We start from the raw sequence: 21,832 nt of genomic DNA, 5'->3' as shown, positions 1-21,832 counted from the left end.
TATATATATATATATATAGTTAATTACATAATTAATCACATTTAGTATTAACATGGTCTTTTTCATGGGCTTTATTATAATATTATATACATATATATGTATATATGGGTCATTAAAAAACAGGCAAAGCTGCTGCAGGTGTTGAGTGTCAGAGTGTTTTAACTCCAGCACTGTATTATTAAAAGGATGTTTTATATGCCCCGGAGATCAATTGATCTGCTTATTATAAATATATAAGGGAATCTAGATGTCACAACTGAGAAGTCTTCATCCTGCTAGACTTCCTTTAATCTGCAGGGCTCTTCTCAGACGGAAATCTGAGATTACAGCAGAGCAGGAGCCAAGCTGCTCCCTGAGTCAACTCACTGCTGTTATCTGTTGGACCAGAGTAAGGTGAAACCCTATATACACTCACTGGCCACTTTATAAGAAACACCTACATTGTGCTTCCACTCACTGGCCACTTTATAAGAAACGCCTACCTTGTGCGTCCACTCACTGGCCACTTTATTAGAAACCCCTACAGTTATTTTATTCACTGGCCACTTTATTAGAAACCCCTACCTTGTGTTTTCACTCACTGGCCACTATATTAGAAACCCCTACCTTGTGCTTTCACTCACTGGCCACTTTATTAGAAACCCCTACCTTGTGCTTTCACTCACTGGCCACTTTATTAGAAACCCCTACCTTGTGTTTTCACTCACTGGCCACTTTATTAGAAACCCCTACCTTATAGCTCCACCGCAGGCTGGGATGTATCGGGAGCTACAAGAGAGGGGTTTCTGATAAAGTGGCCAGCAAGTGTATAACGAATGAACCTTCGGCTTAGGTTGTTAATTGTACGGTGGCCTGGAAGGGCCAATCACTGGTGTGGATTTGCAGTTCTGCTCAGATGGTTATGTTTATAGCAGGCACCAGCTCTGGCACCACCTCCAGTCACAGCAAATGGCGCTGTTGGCTAAACACGCTCCCCCTGCCACTGTGGGCTTCCACTGGGAGATCTCAACATGCCCAGCCTCGATATGGAAACACAATCCACATCTGAAATTGCTTTTGAAAAAGTGCTGCTGCTGCAGCTTGAACCAGATAATTGGCCTGCTTATTAATCCTCGCCAGAGCGGATACATGAAGGGCAGATTTGCCACGGCGGGTGCGCGAGCCTTCTCTGTGTGTTCCTTAAGGCAGAAGGGCTGCGGCCTGATCCAGTGCCAGAAACAACAAACGCTCTACTTTCTTTTATCTCATCTTTGATCCCCTTTCCTTCTTATTACTTTCAAAGACTCGCCTGTTTATTACAGGAGCTAAGACACGTCTAGACCTGACTACACACCTGTAACAAAGAGGAGCACAAGATGGGGGTTTCCAATAAAGTGGCCAGTGTGTGGAAGCACAAGGTAGGGGTTTCTGATAAAGTGGCCAGTGAGTGAAAGCACAAGAGTAGGGGTTTCTAATAAAGTGGCCAGTGAGTGGAAGCACAAGGTAGGGGTTTCTAATAAAGTGGCCAGTGAGTAAAAGCATATAGGTGGGGTTTCTAATAAAGTGGCCATTGAGTGGAAGCACAAGGTAGGGGTTTCTAATAAAGTGGCCAGTGAGTGGAAGCACAAAGTCTGGGTTTCTAATAAAGTGGCCAGTGAGTAAAAGCATATAGGTGGGGTTTCTAATAAAGTGGCCATTGAGTGGAAGCACAAGGTAGGGGTTTCTAATAAAGTGGCCATTGAGTGGAAGCACAAGGTAGGGGTTTCTAATAAAGTGGCCAGTGAGTGGAAACACAAGGTAGGGGTTTCTAATAAAGTGGCCATTGAGTGGAAGCACAAGGTAGGGGTTTCTAATAAAGTGGCCAGTGAGTGGAAACACAAGGTAGGGGTTTCTAATAAAGTGGCCATTGAGTGGAAGCACAATGTTGGGGTTTCTAATATAGTGGCCGGTGTGTGGAAGCACAATGTTGGGGTTTCTAATATAGTGGCCGGTGTGTGGAAGCACAAGGTAGGTGTTTCTAATAAAGTGGCCGGTGTGTGGAAGCACAAGGTAGGGGTTTCTGATAAAGTGGCCAGTGAGTGGAAGCACAATGTTGGGGTTTCTGATAAAGTGGCCAGTGAGTGGAAGCACATGGTAGTGTTTCTAATAATTAACCCTTTATGAAAAGCTGTGTAGATGAACACCAGTGCTGTGTGTATTCTGATAAATGATGCTCTGAGGGTATTCTGAGTGCACTCTGCTTTACAGAAGCCTCTGATCTGAGCGTGGTGTCCAGATTTGCTGGACATCAAATTATTCATATCTGCTGATAGGGCCTGTAGGTGTCAGGAAGGACAAAAGCTGTGCTTCTTCCTCCAAAACGCTGATGACACAGCACTTTCTATTATATAACCTCAGGAGGACACATGAGATATAGTTTGTCTGGCTACGGCTGTTATCTCTCTGCCTTTCTTTGCAGTGAAGGATAAAAAAAGCCAGGCCGAGGTCACTGATGGGGTCACTGTGATGTCATATCTGTACAGTGTCTGACTGCAGTCCAGGTTTTTTAACCCATTTTAGCTCAGTTGAATCAAAATAGCAGGCACCTTATAGCTGGGCCATATGGACAAAAGTATTGGGACACCTGCTGATTCATTGCTTCTTCTGATATCAAGGATATTAAAAAGAGTTGATCCTGCTTTTGTTGGAGTAACTGTCTCTACTGTCCTGAGAAGAAGGCTTTCTGCTAGATTTTGGAGGTGCATTGCTGTGTGGATTTGATTGCATTGCATTAGAGAGCCTAATCCTAAAAGTACAGTTCTTCCACTGCTCCACAGCTCAATGCAGGGGGGCTATATACCCCTGTAGTCCAGGCCTGGCATTAGGCAGCATGGAGCCAATAGGTTCATGCTTACTATATGCTCCAGAGAGTCCTATTCTTTTGGCAGTACAGTATCTGAATGCATTCCTTAGAAGGGGTGTCCACAAACATTTGGACATATAGTGTATTTCTGCAGGCGGCGTCAGATACCCGTCACTGTGTATGTCTGTGTGTGTGTGTGTGTGTTTGTGTACACTCTCTTTGGAGCTCAGAAACAGGCACCACGACAGGCCGCACACACACACACACACACACGCGTGCACACACTGCGTCATCAGACGGTAAGGCGTCACACAGCGCTCCACACACACAGCCCTGCATGAGCCTAATTAAAGCAATTAATCAGCTGAATTAAACAGGGATCACACACTGCTCCACCAGCTACACCCCCCAGGGCCTCGCAGTGACCAGGGCTAGCGCAGGCTAACGCTAACCCCAGCGTCAGGCCTATGGCTGTCGCTGAAACGGTGCCCTACTCCCTATCCCCTACACGTGAAAATCCAGAGCACTGCATAGAGCTCTGCTGCAGGGAACAGAATTCCACAAGCTAGTGCACTATTTCTGGACGCCTTGTTAGGGAAGCTACATGCCCATCTTTAAATCAAACAATGCACTGAATTGTGGGTATTCCATGTCCACTAGGGAACATAGTTTGTACACTACTTCTTGTGGTGCATTGTGGGATTGTTGAAGTGCACTGAAAATGCAGCACTGTTTTTGGACACTACTACAAAATGGTAGTGCACTACATAGTGAACAGGGCGCAGGTTGGGATACAGCTATTGATTGATTAGCCTTTGATTAGATGATTAGTTAGCCTATGAATGGCAAGGCTATGCTCGCTTAGCTTATGATTGATTAGCCGGTGATTGCTGCGCCTAATGATTAGTTAAGGTAATGATTTTAGCCTATGATTGGTTAGCCTGTGATGGCTTATTCTGTAATTGGTTAGCATATGATTGGTTTGCCTGTGATTGGTTAGCTTATGATGGATTAGCCTATGACTGCTTATTCTATGTTTGGTTAGCATTTAATTGGTTAGCCAACAGTTGGCTACCTTCTGATTAATAATCCAATTATTGGTTAGCTTGTGACTGCTAGCCTTTGTTTGCTTTACTTAATCACAGCATAAGCTATCATAGGCTAATTAACCACAAGCTAACCAATCATGGGGTAAATGAGCATAGCCTTTGACTGGTTATCTTATGGTTAATTAGCCTGTGATTATTTAGGCTATAATTGATTAGCATGTGATTGTTTAGCCTACAATTGATTTACCTGTAAGTACTTAGCTTATGATTGGTGAGTCTATAATTGTTAGTTTATAGTTAATTAGCCTATCATTAAATAGTCTGGGATTGTTCAGCCTGTAATTGATTAGCCTGGGATTGTTTAGCCTATAATTGGTAGCATGTAGTTAATTAGCCATTAAATAGCCTGGAATTGTTCAGCCTGTAATTGATTAGCATGTGATTGTTTAGCCTATAATTGGTAGCATGTAGTTAATTAGCTTATCATTAAATAAAATGTGATTGTTTCGCCTATAATTGGTAGCATGTGATTGTTTAGTCTATGATTGGTAGCATGTAGTTAATTAGCCATTAAATAGCCTGGGATTGTTTAGCCTGTTATTGATTATCATGTGATTCTCCAGCCTGTAATTGATTGACCTGTAGGTATTTAGCTTATGATTGGTTAGTTAAGGAAGCAAAGGGGGCGGGGCAGTAACTCTCTCTCTCTCAGATGGTCCTCACACTCTTCCCAGTTCTTTTTGTCATGAGCCCCCCCATTCTCACTGACACACTCCTTTCTCAGACACACACACTCTGTTCCCTTTCCTTCACACCCCCCCCCCCCCCCCCACTTCCCCAGTACACACACACTCACTCTCTCTCTCACACACACACACACACACACACACTTAGCTCATTCTTTCAGTCTAGGAAGAGAATCAATATCAACTAATGAATCATTCTTCCAGTAGCCAATCAGTGGAGTGTGTGTGTGTGCATGTGTGCATAAGTATGCATGTGTCTGTGTCTGTGTGTGTGTGTGTGTGTGTGTGATGGCTCTCTCTGTATGTAGTGTGTGAATTCCAACAGGTGTGTTGCTTTCCATTCATTTCTATGTTTTATTGTGTGTGTGTGTGTGTGTGTGTGTGTGTGTGTGTTTCTGAAGATGCAGTACTGCTGTGGTATAGCGGTGTGTGTGTGTGTGTGTGTCTCGGTGCAGTGTTCTGGCTGTGGGCTGCTTGGCATCGCTCCACATTTCAGCCCGTTTAGAGAGCATGATGTAATTGAGCTATTTGCGATTGATGGAACTTGCTGTTCTCTTCGTTATCAGGAGGCGGTCTGGGCCTGAGCGTGACGGGTGGGACGCGCTGGAAATAAACAGGAACTGGGCGATGCTGCATTTTATTGTCACTGATGAGCTTTAAGAGCTACAAGGCTAATGTAGCTAACAAGCTATGGAAGCTTATCCTGCACGAACTCGCCTGGTGCTAATCATCACACACTCTCCTCAAAGCATGTGGAGGTGTTCAGTAATCTCTACTAGACTCAGTCACGTGGTTTCTGACACCATGACTCTGTTTACACCTGGTCACTTCAGACGTCATGAGGATCAGGATGATATCTGGATAAGACTAAACCTCAACACATTTACACCAGATCCAAGTCCCATCACTCAAACCCCTCCAGGAGGAGATCTGAGACGCTTCTGAGCCGCGATACAGCAGCGTAAACACGCCCGCCTCTCCAAGATACAGCCCACAACCAGCACAACTCCCAGTACAACCACAACCCTCCCAGTACAACCAACACAACTCCCAGTACAACCACAACTCAACCCAGTACAAACACAACTCATCCCAGAGCAACCAAAGTTACTCCCAGTACAACCCCAATTCAACCCAGCACAACCAAAACCCCTCCCAGTACAACCCCAATTCAACCCAGCACAACCAAAACCCCTTCTAGCATAACCAAAACCCCTCCCAGTACAAGCCAAACTCATTCCAGTACAACCACAACTTCTCCCAGTACAACCCCAACTCAACCCAGTACAACCCCAACTTCTCCCAGTACAACCCCAACTCAACCCAGCACAACCAAAACATCTCCCAGCACAAGCCCAACTCATTCCAGTACAACCCCAACTCAACCCAGCACAACTGAAACCCTCCATGCTCAACCAAAACCCCTCCCAGTACAACCAAAACCTCTCCAAGTACGACCCCAACTCTTCCCAGTACAACCCAAACTAATCCCAGAGCAACAAAACCCCCCATGCACAACCAAAACCCCTCCCAGTACAACTGAAACTTCTCCCAGCACAACCAAAACCCCTCCCAGTACAACTGAAACTTCTCCCAGCACAACCAAAACCTCTCCCAGTATAACCAAAAACCCCTCCCAGCACAACCAAAACCTCTCCCAGTACAACCAAAAACCCCTCCCAGTACAACCACAACTTCTCCCAGCACAACCAAAACCTCTCCCAGTATAACCAAAAACCCCTCCCAGCACAACAAAAAAAACCCTCCCAGCACAACCAAAAAACCCTCCCAGTACAACCAAAAAAAACCCCTCCCAGCACAACCAAAAAAAACCCCTCCCAGCACAACCAAAAAACCCTCCCAGTACAACCACAACTTCTGCCAGTAAAACTACAACCTTTTCCAGTAAAACTGAAACTACGCCCAGTGCAACCCAAACACTCTCCAGTATAACCACACCCCATCACCATACAACCCAAACCCCTCCTAGTACAACCACAACACCAGTAATAATTACCGCTGTGCAATTACAATTGCAATGAATAATTACAGAGTAAATTTGCATATTCTGTCCCACTGAGCGATCAGATCCGGTCTGAGTAACCGGAGACAGATTTGACTTCTGAGTGGGAACATCTTAACAAGAGACAGTCCAGATAGCGGCCCAATGAAGTGAGCAGGCGGAAACGGGTTCTGTGGGACTCACTGTTATCTAGAACATCGACTGAAGTACGTTAACAAGTCATAAGTCATTCTAATTGACTTTATCTCATGATATGACGTTTTCATTACTAAGAAAATATTGAGTCAGAATTATGAGATGGTCTGTGCCATAATTATGACATATGTTGTTTTTACATATGAAACATATTAACTCATAATAAAAACTTACAAAGATAATGATAATAATTTGTTGTGACGTCATAAGATATGTTCATATAATAACTCAGAAGTGTGTGATGTACTGTCATATTTACAACATACCGACCATCTATATCCACTATATTATTATAATATCTCATAATATCTCACTTTATACTCACATTATGTATAATATCTCATTTTAGATGACATATTATATATATTTTTCACTACATATCTCATAATAAGAATTATTGTCGTAAACATAAGATATTTTGCATGCAATACATCCTGGAAATGACAAGCTTTTGTGACATTTGTTTATAATTATAATATTTTTTCATGAAAAGTTATTTTCAGAATTTTACGTGATGTTCTGTGTCATAGTTACAGCACAATATATCATTTTTTTATCAAATCGTGAATCAGAAAGTGAATGAGAAAGAACACATATTTGCAAAATAGAAATTCTGAATATTTACACATTAACTTATACTATATATATACACACTATCCATTATTATTATTATTATTATTATTATTATATTCTATACTGCAATATTGCACTGGTTTAGAGCTGTTTAAATGTACAGGTTTGATATTATCTGAAGTCTTTACATTATTTATAAAAAAAAATAATAATGTAAACATACAAAACATCTCATAATAACAAGTTATCTTCTTAGAATTGCGATATTTGTTATTGTCTAATATTATTATGTTTTCACAACATATTTTCTCATCATAATGAGAGTTCTGCCTCAATTGACGTTGGCCTTCAAAGTCCAGAAAGCCCAGAAAGGACCAGCCCCTCCGTTCACGATGGCGATGGTCAAAAGCCGAGCTGCACCAAGAGCCCTTCCAGCTTCAAGTACGGCTCGGCTCGACCCGCCATCCTTTAAGATCCACGGAAGACGAGCGTCCAGACTTTTTACTGTCCTGCACCGAAGTGGTGGAACGAACTTCCCCTGGGTGTCCGAACAGCAGAGTCCAACACTCGCTGTCCTCAAACCCAGACTGAAGACCCTCCTCCTCTGAGAGGACTCAGGTTAAGAGAAGAGTACTATGGTCTCCATATTGACTTGTGTTTAGTAGAGTCTAAGATTAGAGGAGCTTTAATTTTAGTCTATTTAAACTAGCTGAGGTTCTTCTTCAGTAAACAGTGAAGCTCTTCTGTAAGTCGCTCTGGAGAAGAGTGTCTGCTAAATGCTGTAAATGTAAATTATAACATAATATGAAGCTTTTACCACAATTTCTCATAATTGTGATGTTCTACATCATAGTTACAACAAAATATGACATTTTTACAACATGTTTTATGACAATTATGACATTTTCTCATTATACCTGAGATATTTATTTCATAATTATGACATAACAGCTCGCTAGCGATATGCTAAAGAAGATATTTCAGTTTAACTTGAGCAGCAGCGAGTCTCTGCATGCGTCTAATCATGCATTTACATCTGTAGTGGGTTGTGTTGAGCTTCCCTAGGCCCCTCTGAGACCCCTGGCAGTTTGAGACCCCCTGAGCCCTGCCACCCCGCCCCTTTCGGCCTGGTCAGTTATCCGTCCTTTCTTGTAGAGAGTTGATTTCAGTGTGGTATTGAGTTTCTGCTGCTCTGTGGTCGTGGACTGAGGCCAGCTGTAATCTAAAAAGCACTTTCAGTCGACTGTTCAAACACACTGTAATTGAATCACTTCATCTGTGGCCAAGAACTGTGTGTTTTCAGCTTCTCTGATACACACTGTAATATTTTGGAGGCAGTGGGCTCCTCCTGGCTGATCACTTCAATCTTCTGGCTCGCAGACCAAACGTAAACAACAACAACAGCCATGGCAGCAGCACATCAGATAGAGCTCAGCTGAGGAGAGCTTGGCTTTGATCTATAGAGGGGGCTTTTCAAGGTTCTTTAGTAAAAGCAGTGCTTCTACATAGAGACCCCTACTTTGTGCTTCCACTCACCGGCCACTTTATTAGAAACCCTTACCTTGTGCTTTCACTCACTGGCCACTTTATTAGAAACACCTACCTTGTGCTTTCACTCACTGGCCACTTTATTAGAAACACCTCCCTTGTGCTTCCACTCACTGGCCACTTTATTAGAAACACCTACCTTGTGCTTCCACTCACTGGCCACTTTATTAGAAACCCCAACCTTGTGCTTTCACTCACTGGCCACTTTATTAGAAACACCTACCTTGTGCTTTCACTCACTGGCCACTTTATTAGAAACACCTACCTTGTGCTTTCACTCACTGGCCACTTTATTAGAAACCCCTACCTTGTGCTTTCACTCACTGGCCACTTTATTAGAAACACCTACCTTGTGCTTTCACTCACTGGCCACTTTATTAGAAACCCCAACCTTGTGCTTCCACTCACTGGCCACTTTATTAGAAACACCTACCTTGTGCTTCCACTCACTGGCCACTTTATTAGAAACACCTACCTTGTGCTTCCACTCACTGGCCACTTTATTAGAAACACCTACCTTGTGCTTCCACTCACTGGCCACTTTATTAGAAACACCTACCTTGTGCTTCCACTCACTGGCCACTTTATTAGAAACCCCTACCTTGTGCTTCCACTCACTGGCCACTTTATTAGAAACACCTACCTTGTGCTTTTTTGAAACGTTTTGTGTCTGTATTGATTTCTGATCACAGGCTGCAGCAGGAATGGCAGGTATTGTAGATATTTCAGGATTTAATGTTTTATTATTATTATTATTAGCGACTTTTAACCTTTAAAAATTATGATTAATTTAATAATAGTCTTACAGTCTCTATTTTGACTAGACATGATAGCATAGATGCTAATAACGGTAGCTTCTGCATATCCATGGCTGAGCAGCATCTCTCCTGCCAGAGGAGCCTGGAGCTCCAGTAGGCCTCAGTAACACTGCAGCTCGCCCGTATGATCCACTGCCTGCTTTGTAAAGCAGGGATTTATGGGTAATTGCCCGCTAGCCATGCACATTTTAGCACTGAGAGTGTGAGCTAACCCCCTGCTGCCGCGGGACACGCGCATATAAATATTAGCGAGGGCTGCGGGGTGAAGAGAGCAGCAGCGTGGAGTAGAGGCTGTTCTAGTGGCACTGGACTGCAGCAGCATGACTGTAGTGTGGACAACATCCACCCCCCTCCCACTTCACCCATAACCGCCACACACACTCACACACACTCACACACGCCACACACACTCAGACATACAGTCTGTGAACTCCTGCTGGGAAAATCAGCTAGTGGCTAGCTAGCAGGTGGGAGTTTCTAATAAAGTGGCCAGTGACTGGAAGCACAATGTAGGTGTTTCCAATAAAGTGGCCAGTAACTTGAAAGCACAAGGTAGGAGTTTCTAATAAAGTGGCCAGTGAGCAAAAGTACACAGCTGGTGTTTCCAATAAAGTGGCCAGTGACTGGAAGCACAAGGTGGGGGTTTCCAATAAAGTGGCCAGTGAGCAAAAGTACACAGCTGGTGTTTCCAATAAAGTGGCCAGTGACTGGAAGCACAATGTAGGTGTTTCCAATAAAGTGGCCAGTAACTGGAAGCACAAGGTAGGTGTTTCTAATAAAGTGGCCAGTGAGTGGAAGCACAATGTAGGTGTTTCCAATAAAGTGGCCAGTAACTGGAAGCACAAGGTGGGGGTTTCGAATAAAGTGGCCAGTGGGTGAAAGCACAAGGTAGGTGTTTCCAATAAAGTGGCCAGTGACTGGAAGCACAAGGTGGGGGTTTCTAATAAAGTGGCCAGTGAGTGTAAATTTACAGCTGGTGTTTCCGATAAAGTGGCCAGTGACTGGAAGAACAAGGTGGGTGTTTCTAATAAAGTGGCCAGTGAGTGAATGCACAAGGTGGGGGTTTCTAATAAAGTGTCCAGGGAGTAAACGCCCAAGGTGGGGGTTTCTAATAAAGTGTCCAGGGAGTAAACGCCCAAGGTGGGGGTTTCTAATAAAGTGTCCAGTGACTGGAAGCACAAGGTAGGGGTTTCTAATAAAGTGGCCAGTGAGTGAATGCACAAGGTGGGGGTTTCTAATAAAGTGTCCAGGGAGTAAACGCCCAAGGTGGGGGTTTCTAATAAAGTGTCCAGGGAGTAAACGCCCAAGGTGGGGGTTTCTAATAAAGTGTCCAGTGACTGGAAGCACAAGGTAGGGGTTTCTAATAAAGTGGCCAATGAGTGGAAGCACAAGGTAGGGGTTTCTAATAAAGTGGCCAGGTGTGTTAGATTGTAACACAGCAGGAGTGGCTCTTCCGCTGTGAACTAAATCAAATTAGTGTCTGGTCGGCGTGAGGGCTTGGCTGGCCAGTGTGTGTGTTAATGAGTGCTAGCTAGCTGCTATCACGTGGAGTGTTGTACAAAGCATGCACCGCAGTGAGCCTACACACACACTCACCAGGGTGTGAACACACCCCCTGTGAACCATGTGTTGTCTGAGCAACCTGGGGAAGAGTGTGAGTGTGTGTGTGTGTGTGTGTGTGCCTCATTCTGTCTAGAGCGAATGTTGTAACACATATTCCACAAAATGTGGCTTAACAGTTTAGCTCATACACTCTCTGTCCAAATGTTTGTGGACAGCCCTTCTAATGAATGCATTCGGCTACATTAAGTTGCACCCATTGCTGACACAGCTTGTCTAGTCCCTGTGGACCTATTGGCACCATGCTGCCTAATAATGCCTGCCATGGTTTAGAGGGGTATAAAGCCTCCAACTGTGTTCTCTGGAATGATGATGGTGGTGGAGCTCCATCCAGTACTATTGGGATGAGTTGGGGAGTTGGGGATGATGAGGTGAACATCCTGACCACACTAACGCTCTTGTCGCTGAATGCAATCAAATCCTCATGGCAATGCACCTCCAAAATCTAGTAGAAAGTCTTCAACTCTTTAAAGCAAGCAGATCAACTCTTTTTAATACCCTTGATTTTAGAAGAAACCATGAAGGAGCAGGTGTCCCATTACTTTTGTCCATATAGTGTATTTGTACTGGTTAGGCTGAGGGAGTCAAGTTTGTTTGAAGGGAGCAAAAGATGGACAGAAGAGATGGTAACAGCTAGCATCAGCGAGTGTTAGCCTTTAGCCGTGCACGGATATCCATTTGCTCAGCCAGGCTTTTGCTTTGTGACGTGCCGAGTTTGAGCTCCTCCTCTGCGGACACTGGTACAGGAAAAGCTGTGGTCGAGGCCTGGAGTCTGGAGGTGATGAGCTGCTCTCTAGTGTCAACACCGTGTTACAGATTCTCCAGCTCTGACTAGAGCTTTCTGTAGTGGGCGGGGTTTATGTAAATGTTAGGGTGTAAATACTAAACTAGTCAAGACTGTGATGTAACAGTTTTGGGGTTTTGGAATCGGCCTGTTTACCAGCTCTGTTTTGGTTCTGCTGGAGGTTCCTTTGAAGGAGGAACAGCATGATTTGTCGCTTCCATCTCCTGAACTCTCACTATTATAATAAAGAGAAGAAAATTGTGGGTTTCTGCGCTTGCTTCAATCGTGGAAGACGATCAAACAGAGAAGGGAGCTCCGTCTGGCCGCCGTGAGGAGGAACGTGAGCAGAGGGAAGCAAACCGAGTGCCAAAATCTCTGAAATACAAGATCAAGAGATCTGTGCTGAAGCTCACTTCTCTCTCTGATCAGATTTGGGCCACTTTTACCTGCGGTGAACATAGAACTGTGAAGATACAGCCCATCCAACATGCTCATGTGGGGTTGTGTGTGTGGTGGGTTCTAGGTGGGCATCGCTGGTGGGCTTCCCAAATGGGCTTTACCGTAATCTCACATGGGTCACATCTAGGCCCCATGTGAGTGTACACCCCCCCATTGTCCATCACTGACCATGGTGGGCATTCATATTCATATGAGGACAGAGCTTTCTGGATCCCAGTTACATTAGCTGGTCCATTAGTCCATTGAGTGTTCAACCACCTCTTGGTTGATTCAGCCAAAAGTTAAGATAGGGGTTTCTGATAAAGTGGCCAGGCCTGGCTCTGAACTGTAGAATGCTGCAGATAGAGCTGCTTGGTCCGTGCCCTGACACAGATACAGCACGAGGGAACAGGACGAGCAGGCCAGCTGTTTTTAGATCGTCCTCCAGTCCGGGCTGGCTGCCTGCCCCACTCCTCCACGGCCCCTTTCCTCTTTTCCTCACTCTTACCTGCTTGTCTTCTCTCATCCTTCACTCTGCTGCTGCCATCTCACCTCCTTCTGAGTGTCTCCGGCTTGACAAAATAGTTGTTGTGGAGCTCCTTTAGGATGAGCTGGATTGGTGGAGCTCCTTTAGGATGAGCTGGATTGGTGGAGCTCCTTTAGGATGAGCTAGATTGATGGAGCTCCTTTAGGATGAGCTGGAGTGATGGAGATCCTTTAGGATGAGCTGGAGTGATGGAGCTCCTTTAGGATGAGCTGGATTGGTGGAGCTCCTTTAGGATGAGCTAGACTGATAGAGCTCCTTTAGGATGAGCTGGAGTGATAGAGCTTCTTTAGGATGAGCTGGAGTGATGGAGCTTCTTTAGGATGAGCTGGAGTGATGGAGCTCTTTTAGGATGAGCTGGAGTTGTTGAGCTCCTTTAGGATGAGCTGGAGTGATGGAGCTTCTTTAGGATGAGCTGGAGTGGTGGAGCTCCTTTAGGATGAGCTAGACTGATGGAGCTCCTTTAGGATGAGCTGGAGTGATAGAGCTTCTTTAGGATGAGCTGGAGTGATGGAGCTCCTTTAGGATGAGCTGGATTGGTGGAGCTCCTTTAGGATGAGCTAGACTGATAGAGCTCCTTTAGGATGAGCTGGAGTGATAGAGCTTCTTTAGGATGAGCTGGAGTGATGGAGCTTCTTTAGGATGAGCTAGACTGATGGAGCTCCTTTAGGATGAGCTGGAGTGGTTGAGCTTCTTTAGGATGAGCTGGAGTGATGGAGCTTCTTTAGGATGAGCTAGACTGATGGAGCTCCTTTAGGATGAGCTGGAGTGGTGGAGCTTCTTTAGGATGAGCTGGAGTGATGGAGCTCTTTTAGGATGAGCTGGAGTTGTTGAGCTCCTTTAGGATGAGCTGGAGTGGTGGAGCTCCACCCAGTACCTTTGGGATAAGCTGGAGTGATGGAGCTCCTTTAGGATGAGCTGGAGTGATGGAGCTCTTTTAGGATGAGCTGGAGTTGTTGAGCTCCTTTAGGATGAGCTGGAGTGGTGGAGCTCCACCCAGTACCTTTGGGATAAGCTGGAGTGATGGAGCTCCTTTAGGATGAGCTGGAGTTGTTGAGCTCCTTTAGGATGAGCTGAAGTGGTGGAGCTCCACCCAGTACCTTTGGGATGAGCTGGAGTGATGGAGCTCTTTTAGGATGAGCTGGAGTAATGGAGTGCCTTTAGGATGAGCTGGATTGGTGGAGCTCTTTTAGGATGAGCTGGAGTGGTGGAGCTCCTTTAGGATGAGCTGGAGTGATGGAGCTCTTTTAGGATGAGCTGGAGTAATGGAGTGCCTTTAGGATGAGCTGGATTGGTGGAGCTCTTTTAAGATGAGCTGGAGTTGTTGAGCTCCTTTAGGATGAGCTGGAGTGGTGGAGCTCCACCCAGTACCTTTGGGATGAGCTGGAGTAATGGAGTGCCTTTAGGATGAGCTGGATTGGTGGAGCTCTTTTAGGATGAGCTGGAGTGGTGGAGCTCTTTGGGATGAGCTGGAGTGGTGGAGCTCCACCCAGTACCTTTGGGATAAGCTGGAGTGATGGAGCTCCTTTAGGATGAGCTGGAGTGAAAGACCTCCACCCAGTATCTTTGGGATGAGCTGGAGTGACGAAGGTGGAGTGATGGAGCTCCTTTAGGATGAGCTGGAGTGACGGAGCGCCTTTAGGATGAGCTGGAGTGATGGAGCTCCTTTAGGATGAGCTGGATTGGTGGAGCTCCTTTAGGATGAGCTGGAGTGGTGGAGATCCTTTAGGATGAGCTGGATTGGTGGAGCTTCTTTAGGATGAGCTGGAGTGATGGAGCTCCTTTAGGATGAGCTGGAGTGGTGGAGCTCCTTTGGGACAAGCTGGAGTGTTGGAGCTCCTTTAGGATGAGCTGGATTGGTGGAGCTTCTTTAGGATGAGCTAGATTGGTGGAGCTTCTTTAGGATGAGCTGGAGTGATGGAGCTCCTTTAGGATGAGCTGGAGTGATGGAGCTCCTTTAGGATGAGCTGGAGTGGTGGAGATCCTTTAGGATGAGCTGGATTGGTGGAGCTTCTTTAGGGTGAGCTGGATTGGTGGAGATCCTTTAGGATGAGCTGGAGTGGTGGAGATCCTTTAGGATGAGCTGGAGTGATGGAGCTTTTTTAGGATGAGTTGAAGTGGTGGAGATCCTTTAGGATGAGCTGGATTGGTGGAGCTTTCTTTAGGGTGAGCTGGAGTAATGGAGCTTCTTTAGGGTGAGCTGGATTGGTGGAGCTTCTTTAGGGTGAGCTGGATTGGTGGAGCTTTCTTTAGGGTGAGCTGGATTGGTGGAGCTTCTTTAGGATGAGCTGAAATGATGGAGCTCCTTTGGGACGAGCTGGAGTGGCTTTGGTGTCCCAGCAGCTCTGTACTTTATTACGGTCACATCGATGACGCTCCTCTGAGCTAAGTTCTGAAAGCAGAACAGATGAGGGATGACTGGCTGTGTCCCATTCATTCAGAGCGGAGCTCCATCCGCACTGCTCTTCTGGAAAGTGAGAAATTAATTGGGGACGACCCAAAAAAAGTTTGCCGGAAAACTAGAACAGGAACAATTGTTGTCCTACTAGAGTTCTACAGCACAGTAAACACACAGTGTCTCTCTCCCTCTCTCTCTCTCTCCCTCTCCCTCTCTCTCTCTCTCTCTTTCCCATCTCTCACTTTCTCTCTCTATCTATTTCTCTGTTTTCTTGCCTTTTATCCTTTCATCTTCTCCCTTTGTCCCCTCAGACTCTCTCTCTCTGTGTCTATCTCAATCTGTCTCACTGTCTCTCTTTCAGTCTCTGTCTCTCTCTCTCTCTCTCTCTCTCTCTCTCTCTGCCTCTGTCTCTCCATGGTTTCTCCTTTCATCCTCTCGTGTCCCTCTGTTCTCCCTCTCTCTCATCCTTCCCCCTTTTGTCTCAGTCTCACGTCAGCTTTCACTCCGCTGCACTGACCTCATTCCTCAGAGCGAGCGGGCGAGAGAGACAGAGAGACACAGGAAGAGAGAGAGTTGCGGTGAGAGTTGGGTGTCTGAAGTTCACTTCTCCAGTTTAACGCTGGAGCTACGAGGCTAATCCAGCTAACAACGAAAAGAAGCTTATGTACAATAATTAGCGCAGCGCTAACTGCAGGCCTTAATCATCACACACTCGCTTCCAAGACTGCGTGGAGGTGTTCAGTAATCTCTAATAGACTTGATTGACTGTTCCATCATGGTTGCTATGCTGTTGGTATGCAGATGCTTATTGGTTGCTATGCTGTTGTGATGTGGTTGCTATAGTATGTAAAGCGGTTGCTATGGGGTTGCTAGGAGGTTGATGTGCTGTTCAAGTAGTTGCTATGCTGTTGGTATGCAGTTGCTTGTTGGTTGCTATGCTGTTGTGATGTGGTTGCTATAGTATGTAAAGCGGTTGCTATGGGGTTGCTAGGAGGTTGATGTGCTGTTCAAGTAGTTGCTATGTTGTTGGTATGCAGTTGCTTGTTGGTTGCTATGCTGTTGTGATGTGGTTGCTATAGTATGTAAAGCGGTTGCTATGGGGTTGCTAGGAGGTTGATGTGCTGTTCAAGTAGTTGCTATGCTGTTGGTATGCAGTTGCTTGGTGGTTGCTATGCTGTTGGGGTGTGGTTGCTATGGTATATAAAGTGGTTGCTATGGGGTTGCTAGGATGTTGATGTGCTGTTCAAGTAGTTGCTATGCTGTTGGTATGCAGTTGCTAGGTTTTTGCTATGCTGTTGGGATGTAGTTGCTATGGTATATAAAGTGGTTGCTATGGGGTTGCTAGGAGGTTGATGTGCAGTTCAAGTAGTTGCTATGCTGTTGGTATGCAGTTGCTTGGTGGTTGCTATGCTGTTGGGGCGTGGTTGCTATGGTATATAAAGTGGTTGCTATGGGGTTGCTAGGAGGTTGATGTGCTGTTCAAGTAGTTGCTATGCTGTCGGTATGCAGTTACTTGGTGGTTGCTATGCTGTTGGGATGTGGTTGCTATGGTATTTAAAGTGGTTGCTATAGGGTTGCTTGGAGGTGGATGTGCTGTTCAAGTAGTTCCTTATGCTGTTGGTATGCAGTTGCTTGTTGGTTGCTATGCTGTTGTGATGTGGTTGCTATAGTATGTAAAGCGGTTGCTATGGGGTTGCTAGGAGGTTAATGTGCTGTTCAAGTAGTTGCTATGCTGTTGGTATGCAGTTGCTTGTTGGTTGCTATGCTGTTGTGATGTGGTTGCTATAGTATGTAAAGCGGTTGCTATGGGGTTGCTAGGAGGTTAATGTGCTGTTCAAGTAGTTGCTATGCTGTTGGTATGCAGTTGCTAGGTTTTTGCTATGCTGTTGGGATGTAGTTGCTATGGTATATAAAGTGGTTGCTATGGGGTTGCTAGGAGGTTGATGTGCAGTTCAAGTAGTTGCTGTGCTGTTGGTATGCAGTTGCTTGGTGGTTGCTATGCTGTTGGGGCGTGGTTGCTATGGTATATAAAGTGGTTGCTATGGGGTTGCTAGGATGTTGATGTGCTGTTCAAGTAGTTGCTATGCTGTTGGTATGCAGTTGCTAGGTTTTTGCTATGCTGTTGGGATGTAGTTGCTATGGTATATAAAGTGGTTGCTATGGGGTTGCTAGGAGGTTGATGTGCTGTTCAAGTAGTTGCTATGCTGTCGGTATGCAGTTGCTTAGTGGTTGCTATGCTGTTGGGATGTGGTTGCTATGGTATTTAAAGTGGGTGCTATGGGGTTGCTAGGAGGTTGATGTGCTGTTCAAGTAGTTGCTATGCTGTCGGTATGCAGTTACTTGGTGGTTGCTATGCTGTTGGGATGTGGTTGCTATGGTATTTAAAGTGGTTGCTATAGGGTTGCTTGGAGGTGGATGTGCTGTTCAAGTAGTTCCTATGCTGTTGGTATGCAGTTGCTTGTTGGTTGCTATGCTGTTGTGATGTGGTTGCTATAGTATGTAAAGCGGTTGCTATGGGGTTGCTAGGAGGTTAATGTGCTGTTCAAGTAGTTCCTATGCTGTTGGTATGCAGTTGCTTGGTGGTTGCTATGCTGTTGGGATGTAGTTGCTATGGTATATAAAGTGGTTGCTATGGGGTTGCTAGGATGTTGATGTGCTGTTCAAGTAGTTGCTATGCTGTTGGTATGCAGTTGCTTGGTGGTTGCTATGCTGTCAGTATGCAGTTTCTATTGTATATAAGGTGGTTATCATAGGGTTGCTGTTGGTTACCAAGTTGCTGTTGTACATAAGGTGATCACTATGTGGTTACTATGATATTCCTAAGCTGTTCAAGTGGTTACTATGATGTTGGTTGGTAGCTACTATGATATATAAGGTGGTTGCTATGAGGTTGCAAGATGGTTGCTATGCTGTTCAAGTAGTTGCTATGCTGTTGGTATGCATTCGCTAGGAGGTTGCTTTGTTGTCTGTATGCGGTTGCTATTGTATATAATGTGGTTACTACTGGGTTAATTGGAAATTGCTATGCTATTCAGTTGGTTGCTATGCTATTTGTAAGTGGTTGCTATTGTATATGAGGTGGTTGCTACACTGTAGAGTTGCTAGGGAATTGCTATGCTGTTGAACTAGTTACTAAGCTGTTGGCAATGGATTATATGGTATCCCAGGTGGTGGATATAAGTTTTTTAGGAGGTTGCTATGCTGTTCAAGTGGTTGCTGTGCTGTTGGTAAGAGGTTGATATGGTATCCCAGGTGGTGGACATAGGGTTTTTAGGAGGTTGCTATGCTGTTCATGTGGTTGCTGTGGTGTTGGTAAGAGGTTGATATAATATCCTGAGTGGTGGACATAGGATTTTTTAGGAGGTTGCTAGGTGGTTCATGTGGTTGCTGTGGTGTTGGAAAAGGTTGATATGGTATCCCAGGTGGTTGATGTGGGTTTGCTCAGAGGGTGTTCCAGGTATTTGCTATGCATTTGGTTTCTATGGTATTTTGTTGCTATGGGGTTGCTGTATATAGAACCCTATTTGCTTAGCGTGTGCACACTTCACACACTGCCTCCAGGCCGGGGAGTGTGTAGAGAATGGGCGAGAGAGCGAAAGAGGGAGCGAGAGACAGAGAGGGACATGGTGTGAATGAAAAAGTAATGACAGAGCGATTGAAAGGATGACCGTAGGGTGAAGACCCCTTTTAGCTCCGCATCAAAGCAAACGCCCAGGGAGCTCTGATCCACGCCACGGCAACAAACACAGGCCGACAAGCGTGTGTGTAAGTGTGTGTGTGTGTCATCACTCTGCTAACCACAGTACAACTCACAGAGCTGGTGCCGTGATGTGCTGTTCGAGTGGTTGCCATGCTGTGGGTAAGTGGTGGCTGTGGTATCCATGGTGGTTGCTATAGGATTGCTAGGTGGTTGCTATGCTGTTGCTGTGGTATTAAATGTGATTGCTGTGGGGTCAGTATGCAGCTGCTATTCTGTCTTAGTGGTTGAAATGCTGTTGGTAAGTGGTGGCTGTGGTATCCAAGGTGATTGCTTGAGGATTGCTAGGTGGTTGCTATGCTGTTGCTGTGGTATTAAATGAGATTGCTGTGGGGTCAGTATGCAGCTGCTATTCTGTCTAAGTGGTTGCCATGCTGTTGGTAAGTGGTGGCTGTGGTACTCAAGGTGGTTGCTTGAGGATTGTTAGGCGGTTGCTATGCTGTTGCTGTGGTATTAAATGTGATTGCTGTGGGGTCAGTATGCAGCTGCTATTCTGTCTAAGTTGTTGCCATGCTGTCGGTAAGTGGTGGCTGTGGTATCCATGGTGGTTGCTAGAGGATTGCTAGACGGTTGCTATGCTGTTGCTGTGGTATTAAATGTGATTGTTGTGGGGTCAGTATGCAGCTGCTATTCTGTCTAAGTTGTTGCCATGCTGTCGGTAAGTGGTGGCTGTGGTATCCAAGGTGATTGCTTGAGGATTGCTAGGTGGTTGCTATACTGTTGCTGTGGTATTAAATGTGATTGATCTGGGATCAGAATGCAGCTGCTATTCTGTCAAAGTGGTTGCCATGCTGTTGTTAAAGGGGTGGCTGTGGTACCCAAGGTGGTCGTTAAATCATTTCTAGGGGTTGCTATGCTGATGGTGAGTAGTTGCTGTGATATTAAATGTGATTGCTGTGGGGTCAGTATGCAGCTGCTATTCTGTCTTAGTGGTTGCCATACTGTTGGTAAGTGGTGGCTGTGGTACCCAAGGTGGTCGCTAGTGGATTGCTAGGCAGTTGCTATGTTGTTGCTGTGGTATTAAATGTGATTGATCTGGGCTCCGTATGCAACTGTTATTCTGACTAAGTGGTTGCCATGCTGTTGGTTCGTGGTGGCAGTGGTACCCAAGGTGGTCGCTAGAGGATTGCTTGGAGGTTGCTATGCTGTTGGTACATGGTTGCTGTGGTATCTAATGCGGTTGCTAAACAGTTGCAATAATATTTAAGTGGTTACCATGTTCAATCCCAGAGGGTTGCTAGAGGAGCTAGCAGGTTGCTATGCTGTTTTAGCAGCTTGCCAGGCTGTGGGTATGTGGTTGCTATGGTGTCTTATTGGATTGGAACTGGTTTGCGTGGTATTAAAGGTGATTGCATTTTTTTTGCAATTTTAAGTGCTTAGATTGTTACCGTGGGGTTGCTAGGTTGTTGCTATATTGTTTCAAGTGGTTGCTGTGCTGTTGGTAAGTGGTTGCTATGATACCTCTATGGCTTTCTGGTGCTGCCTCCTGCTGGCTTGTGTACTGCAGCATTATCACACACATGAAAACAGATACACTGCATTTTCGTCATACAACAGTGCACACACACACACACACACACACACACACACACACACAGTGTAGGTCCTGCCTGTCCTGCTGCTGTGCTCTGGTGCACACCTTGTGAGGAGGATTAGGGAGATTAATAACAGGTGATTATTAAGATAAATAAAGCAGTTCCAGCTGCTGTTGCGGCTCATATTAATAACAGCCCCATCGTTAGCGCTCTGACAGCGGCATTAACCCCACCCCCACCTCAGTGGGGTCTCTGCATGCTTCTGGGATGATGGAGAGAGCAGGTTTAGGAGTTAGTGGTGGTGTTTAGCCGTGCCTCGTTCAGGTCAAGCCCTTATTCATCAAACGCCCAGAGAACAAAGCACTACAGCTGAGCTCAGAGTCAGAGCATCCTCCACAACACGGTTCTAGATTTAGTACAGAACTGCAGAGTGAACAGACCATAAATACATACATTTACTGCACCTGAGATTAGGATACAGTACCATACTTTCACTATAGTACAGTTTCAGCTCTTTAATTGAGTTAGATTGAGATACAGTACCATACTTTCACTATAGTACAGTTTCAGCTCTTTAATTGAGTTAGATTGGGGTACAGTACCATACTTTCACTATAGTACAGTTTCAGCTCTTTAATTGAGTTAGATTGGGGTACAGTACCATACTTTCACTATAGTACAGTTTCAGCTCTTTAATTGAGTTAGATTGGGGTACAGTACCATACTTTCACTATAGTACAGTTTCATCTCTTTAATTGAGTTAGATTGGGATACATTACCATACTTTCACTATAGTACAGTTTCAGCTCTTTAATTGAGTTAGATTGGGGTACAGTACCATACTTTCACTATAGTACATTTAATTGAGTTAGATTGGGATACAGTACCATACTTTCACTATAGTACAGTTTCAGCTCTTTAATTGAATTAGATTGGGGTACAGTACCATACTTTCACTATAGTACAGTTTCAGCTCTTTAATT

General features: G+C 45.2%; 2 protein-coding genes across 3 annotated transcripts in view; one reads left to right on the top strand and one right to left on the bottom strand.

The window, feature by feature from the left end:
- The window catches only part of rpl27 (ribosomal protein L27), a 404,812-nt gene that overhangs the window by 218,620 nt on the left and 164,360 nt on the right, over window positions 1–21,832 (bottom strand). The window lies entirely within an intron of this gene.
- Window positions 1–21,832, top strand: part of cacng2a (calcium channel, voltage-dependent, gamma subunit 2a) — a 77,666-nt gene that overhangs the window by 26,352 nt on the left and 29,482 nt on the right. The gene's annotated exons all lie outside the window — the stretch shown is intronic.

The sequence above is a fragment of the Salminus brasiliensis genome, chromosome 12, assembly GCF_030463535.1.
Source record: "Salminus brasiliensis chromosome 12, fSalBra1.hap2, whole genome shotgun sequence".
NCBI classification, from domain to species: domain Eukaryota; kingdom Metazoa; phylum Chordata; class Actinopteri; order Characiformes; family Bryconidae; genus Salminus; species Salminus brasiliensis.
This window is presented reverse-complemented; position numbering and strand designations above follow the sequence as displayed.